The sequence below is a fragment of the Castor canadensis genome, chromosome 14 (genome assembly GCF_047511655.1).
Source record: "Castor canadensis chromosome 14, mCasCan1.hap1v2, whole genome shotgun sequence".
Taxonomy (NCBI): Eukaryota; Metazoa; Chordata; class Mammalia; order Rodentia; family Castoridae; genus Castor; species Castor canadensis.
Window position 1 is genome coordinate 86815692 of NC_133399.1, and position 6520 is coordinate 86822211.

The following is a 6520-nucleotide window of genomic DNA, read 5'->3' on the forward strand; positions in this document are numbered from 1 at the left end:
AATTGAATCTGTGAATCCATTATTGCTGGTAATTGTATCTCCAGGTCAGTGAACAGAAGCATTACAACAATCCAGCTAAAAGCTGAGCTAGCCAGACCATAGAAATTAAGTGAACAGAAAGATAACAGGTGATTAAAACCCCCAACTAACTGATCAACAACACATGAACAATAATCAAAATAGAAACATGGGGGAGAAAAGAAGGCAGGGGAATATGACTCTTCAAAAGTTAACAAGAACACAATAGAATATTTGATGGAAAGTGAAAAGTATGCATCTCCAATTGCTGAAGTCAGAAGAGTGATGATAAGAATGAGCTTTAATGAGCTTAAAAAGGAGCTTAAAGAGGGTATACAAAACAACTCAACAAATCCCAAGAGAATACAGGTTATAAACTTGGGAAGACACAGAAACCTCTAAATGAACTCAAAGAGGATTTCAACAAACCAAGGAAATTATTCCTTTAAAAAAAGAGAAAAATGAAATAAAGAAGGTAGTACAAGATGTGAAAGAGGAGCTCAACAAAGATATGGAAAGTCTCAAAAAAAAAAAAAAAACCAGAATCAAATAAAAAATACAGTTAAAAGCCACTAAGTAGACTGGAACAAGTAGAAGACAGAATCTCAGAGCTTGAAGACAAAATATGTATGAAAGAATAAAACAGAAGTATTCTTAGACAAAAGACTCAAAAGCTGGGAAAGGAATATGCAAGAACTCTGTGACTCCAGCAAAGACCAAACCTAGGCATCAAAGTAAGAGAAGAAGTGCCAGCCAAGGTACAGCAAATATATTCAACAAAATAATAGCAGAAAATTTCCCAAATCTTGAAACAGAGATGCCCATCCAACTATGGGATGCCTCTAGGATACCAAACAGACATAACCAAAATAGAACCTCTCCACCACATATTATAGTTAAAACAATTAGCACAGAGAACAAGGTAAGAATATTGAAGGCTGTAAGAGAGAAAAATCAAATAACATACAAAGGTAAAACTGTCAAAATAACATCAGATTTCTCAACAGAAATTTTAAAAGAAAGAAGGGCATATTTTGAGCACTCAGAGAATACAATTTTAATTCTAGAATACTCTAACCCAAAAAGCTACCTTTCAAAATTGAAGGAAGAATAAAAATCTTCCATGATAAACAGAATCTAAAATAACACATGACTGCTAAACCCTCACTCCAGATGGCTAGTAAAGGAATCCTGGAAACAGAAGACAAAAATAAACATAGCCATGAAAGAATGGGAACTATAAAATCTCAAGAGAAGAGTAGACAAGTAGAGAGTAGCATAGAATTAATTATGTACACACAAACCCTTATACAATAAAAACAACTAAATGACAGAAATCACCGCACTCTCGATATTGACACTGAATGTTAATGGCCTCAACTCCTCCATCAAAAGACATTGATTGGCAAATTGGATTAAAAAGAAAAAAACCTAACAATTTGTTGTTTACAAGAAACCCACCTTTACAGACAGAAACATTGGCTTAGGGTTAAAGAGTGGAAAGCAAACAGGAATAGTTATACTTATATCAGATAAAGTAGACTACAAAACTAAATTATTCAGAAGAGACAAAAAAGGTCATTTCATCCTAATAAAAGGAGCAATACATCAAGAGGAAATAACAATTGTTAACTTATATGTGCCCAATGTCAGAGTACCCAACTTCATTAAACATACACTACTGGACTTAAAAACAGATAGAGCCCAACACAGTGATAGTAGGAGACTTCAATACTACTCTATCACCAATAAAGAGGTCATTCATACAAAAAAAAAAAAAATCAACAAAGAAACTATAAAGTTTCTTTGAATGACACCATAGATCAAATGGACCCTATAGACATCTACTAAGTATTCCATTCTGCAACAGCACAATGTACATTTTCCTCACAGACCATGGGACTTTCTCCAAAATAGGTCATATTTTAGGTCACAAAGCAAGTCTTAACAAATATCAGAAACTTGAAATAACCTCATGCATAATGTCTGACCACAATGGAATAAAACTAGATCTCAGTGACAAAAGAAACAGCAGAAAGTACTCAAACACCCAGAAACTGAACAACACATTGCTCCAAGGTCAGTGCATTGAAGAAATAAGGGAGGAAATCACAAAGTTCCTGGAATTTAATGAAAATGAAAGCACATCCTAAGCAGATGCCCTATGTTTGAACCACATCTCCAGTCCATTTTGCTCTGGTTAATTTTGGAGATTGAAGTCTTGCAAACTATTTGCCTGGCTTCAGCAACTAAGAGAAAGGATTGACAAATGGGACTACATGAAACTAAAAAGATTCTGCACAACAAAAGAAATGGTCACAAGATTGAAGAGGCAGCACACAGAATGGGAGAAAATCTTTGTCAGCTATTCATCTGACAAAGGATTAATAATCAGAATGTACAGGGAGCTCAAAAAACTAACCTCCAAGAAAATCTGTGACCCAATGAAAAAATGGGTAAGTGAACAGAACAGAGATTTTTAAAAGGAAGAAGTCCAAATGGCTAAAAAACATGAGGAAAGGCTCAACATCCTGGCCATAAAGGAAATGCAAATCAAAACCATGTTAAAATTCCACTTCATGGGATCTTTGCTCCCATTTCCTGTGTGGTGAATAAGAAATGTTTCTCTCTCTTTTTCTCCACCTCCCTCCCCACCAACTTGTCTATACTTTATCATGTTAAACTAAAATAAATCCTTGCTAAAACTTAAAAAAAAAAGATTCCACCTCATTCCTGTTTAGAATGGTTATCATCAGCAACACAAACAACAACAAATGTTGGTGAGGATGTGGGGAAAAAAGAACCCTCATTCACTGTTGGTGGAATGTAAATGAGTATAACCTCATGGAAAACAGTATGGAGGCTCCTCAAAAAACTAAAAGTAGATCTGCCATGTGATCCAGCAATTCCACTCCTAGGGATACACCAAAGGAATGAAGTCAGGTTATAACAAAGTCACTTGCACACCCATGCTTATTGCATCACAGTTCACAATAGCTAAGCTATGGAAATAAGCCAGATGTCTTACAACTGATGAATGGATTAAGGATTAGAGGATGTCATGTTCAGTGAAGTAAGCTAGGTTCAGAAAGACAAAAGCCACATATTTTCTCTCATATATGGGAAATAGACACGATACAAATGCAAGCAATATTATGAAAAACAAGTTATGCTAAGGGGAGGCCACTAACAGGTGAGGAAGGGTGAAAAAAGGAAGTTAAGAAGGTGAATATAGTAGATGAACTTTCTGTACAAGAATGAATATAGAATTTTTAAGCCTATTGAAATCACCATAAGAAGGTGGCTAAGGCTGAAAGGAGAAAAATAGAGGGGATGAATCAGTTCTGGTTATAATACATGGAAATGTCACAATAAAATTCCCTGCATAACTATCTTAAATAAACAAAAATGCCTTTCCTCAAAAACGGAGAACAGGAAAGTAAAACAACGTCCTGTGTGGACGTTGGTACCAGTGGGTGGAAGGAGGATACAAGGAAAGGGTGTAGGAAGGGGAATGTAGGGGACTATTATAGACCTCATGCATGGAAATGGAAAAATGAGACATGTTGAAAATATTACAGGAAAGGGAAGAGGGGGTATAAAGGAGAATGATGGAATGGGTGAATTCAACTATGATATATTGTAAGAACTTTTGTAAATGTCACAATGTATCTCCAATACAATAATAACATGATAATTAAAAAAATAAGAAGGATCAATCATTTTCCCCTAGATTCAATAAGCTGGACAAAAGTAAGGGATGCAGAACACAAATGAAAGAAAAGTACAAGTTCATTTCATACACTTTCAAAAATTCTACACAGACGTTTTCATGAATTACTGAGTGCAGCTTCTCTAATTCCTTCTGAAACAATACAGTGGGAAAATGAGTGGACATATTTCTAGAAACTCTTAGAGATAAAAGAAATCTAAAAGAAAGTATCTTGGGGGCAGAAGTCAGAAACAGGGACAGCTGCAAAATGTTAACCATCTACAACTACAGTTTAACAGAACTCAACTTCAGCAAAGAAATGCAGGATTTATAAAGTTTGTTTTCCTTTCCAAAAACAGATAATAAATAATTGAAAGAGATAAAGAATTTGGGGGAGACTGAGTAAATCTCAGAGTTTAAGTACCTCACAACAAACAAGGATTTCAGAGAAAGAAGAGACAGGAAATAAGAAAATTAAGAACTAACAGGTATCCATTACTGAGAGGAAATCCGAATAGAAATTTCAGTGTAGTGACTCCCTATACTGCTACATAAAAATGGGGAGGAGGGGACACAAAAAAAGTATACACACTAAGTAAATGTAAAAATGACAAAATAAAAGAAGAGAGAAAAAAAATAAAATGTTTCCAGGAAAAACCAGTCAGGGACTAGAGAAAGCAGGACAGGAAGAGGGAGGAACCACATAAGGGTAGGACTTCAGGCAAAAGTCCTACAGAAGGTGGGCTTAAACCTGGCCTGAAAAAAATAAAATAAATATTGCTTGCTATTCCAACAAATACTCTCCTGAAAACATTAGAACAGAAAATAATATAAATGATATAAATAATATAAAACCAGAGAAAAAAATTATAGAAATCAGCACATTACATGAGCAAACACAAATTCCCCAAAGATTTCACTGAAAAGTGGAACAACAGAGAAAGACAATTAGTTAACATAGTTAGTTACATCATTAATATACCCAAATCAAGCATTATAATGCTAATACAAAGGTAGTAATAAGGGCATGCACAAGGTTCAGTCCCCATCACCAAAAAGAAGGTGGTTACCAGAATAAGGTCCTCAAAAAAAAAAAAAAAGAAAGAAAGAATATTCATTTTTATTTTACTTTCTTTTTAATTTTGAGCCTAATACCAGGACAACTAAAAATGGCAAACTTCAGGGAAGAGGGTCATTATTATTTGTTAGAGCCCCTCATGTGAGGTTTTATGGTCCCGGGTGTGAGCGGGCTCAAACTTTCTGGGCCTATCCCTAAGCCTCTCAGCTCCAGTCCCTTCTGGGGTAGGCATGTCATACCCAAGAGGAACCCCTTTTGTCAGAAAGATGAATGCCCATGGCCTCCCTGTACATGTCCTACCTGCACCGGGAAGTCACCCAGGCCATCCTGTATGAAAAGTTCAGTCCTGCAGACCTATGCTGTCCTTCTATGTCTACTGCATATGATAACCCACTGCTCCCTGGACCATGCCTACATCAACTGCCAGCCAGCTGGCAATTCAACTCTGATGTGATTAATGGAAAGCCAATCCATATCATGTGGTTTCAAAGGTATCCCTCAGAAAAATCTGATGTGGGAGACATCTCCATTAAGAACTGAACAAATCTATAGATAATGAGGCACTTCATGATACTTTTTCCACTTTTAGAAGCATTCTGTCCTTCAAGGTAGTGTGAGATGAGAATGGCTCTGAGAGTTATGCTTTTTCCCATTTTGAGGCCCAACAGGCTGAGGCTGACAAAGTTATTGAGAAGATGAATGCTGTGTTCCTCAATGACTGAAAAATGTGGTCAAGTCTCCCAAAAAGTTAGAAGTTGAGCTTGGAGCCAAAGTGAAGGAATTTACCAATTTTACGTCAAAAACTTTGGGGGAGAGTTGCACAATAAGAGTCTGAAAGAGTTATTCAGCTGGTTGGATTAGATTCTAAGTGTCAAGACATTGAGAGATCTCAGTGAGAAATCCAAGGACTTTGACTTTGTGAGCTACAAGAATGCCCATAAGGCTATGGAAGAGATGAATGAAAAAGAAATCGGTGGGAAAGACATGTTGGTAGACTGTACACAGAAGAAAGTGGAACGGCAGAATGAATTAAAATGGAAATTTGAACAGTTTAAACAGGAAATAATCAATACTGGAGGGTGAATCTCTACATTAAGAACTTGGGTGATACCGTTGATGATGAGAAATTAAGAGAAAAATTTTCTCCTTTTGGATCACTCACCTATGCTAAGGCAATGATAAAGGATTATTTTCATCTGCTTCTCATTTCCTAGTGGCAAGCAAAGCAGTCACTGAAACGAATGAACACATTATGGGTTCCAATCCACTCTGTTAACTTGGCCCAGAGGAAGGAAGAGAGAAATGCTCATCTGACCAACTAGTATGTGTAGACCATGGTTGGGATGAGAGCAGCCCCTGCCAATGCCATCTTAAATTGGTTTTAGCCTGCAACTGGTGGATACTTCATGCTCAAGGAATACCTCTATATTGCACCCATAACCAGTTAGCACAGATGGGGCCTAACCCACACTAGCACTATGTGGGAGACTTCAGGTGCCCTACTTCCAGCCAAAGCTTTGTCCAACTCTTTGCCATCTGGCAAATGCTCTGGCAACTTATGGCCTCCCTACTAACCAGTCGAGAGTCAGAGTTCTCACAGATGTACCAAAACTCACGCATTGTGCTACAGTTGCTGCTGCTGCTGCATTTTTGGTTGTGGCACCTTAGAACTACGTCTCCAGTGTCCACAGTATCCACCCTACCATACAGAC

The 6520-nt window shown here is 37.0% G+C and overlaps 1 pseudogene; it reads left to right on the top strand.

The window, feature by feature from the left end:
* Nucleotides 1-5084: 5084 nt before the first annotated feature.
* On the top strand, nt 5085-6282 carry LOC109701702 (polyadenylate-binding protein 4 pseudogene; annotated as a pseudogene).
* The last annotated feature ends 238 nt before the right edge of the window (nt 6283-6520 follow it).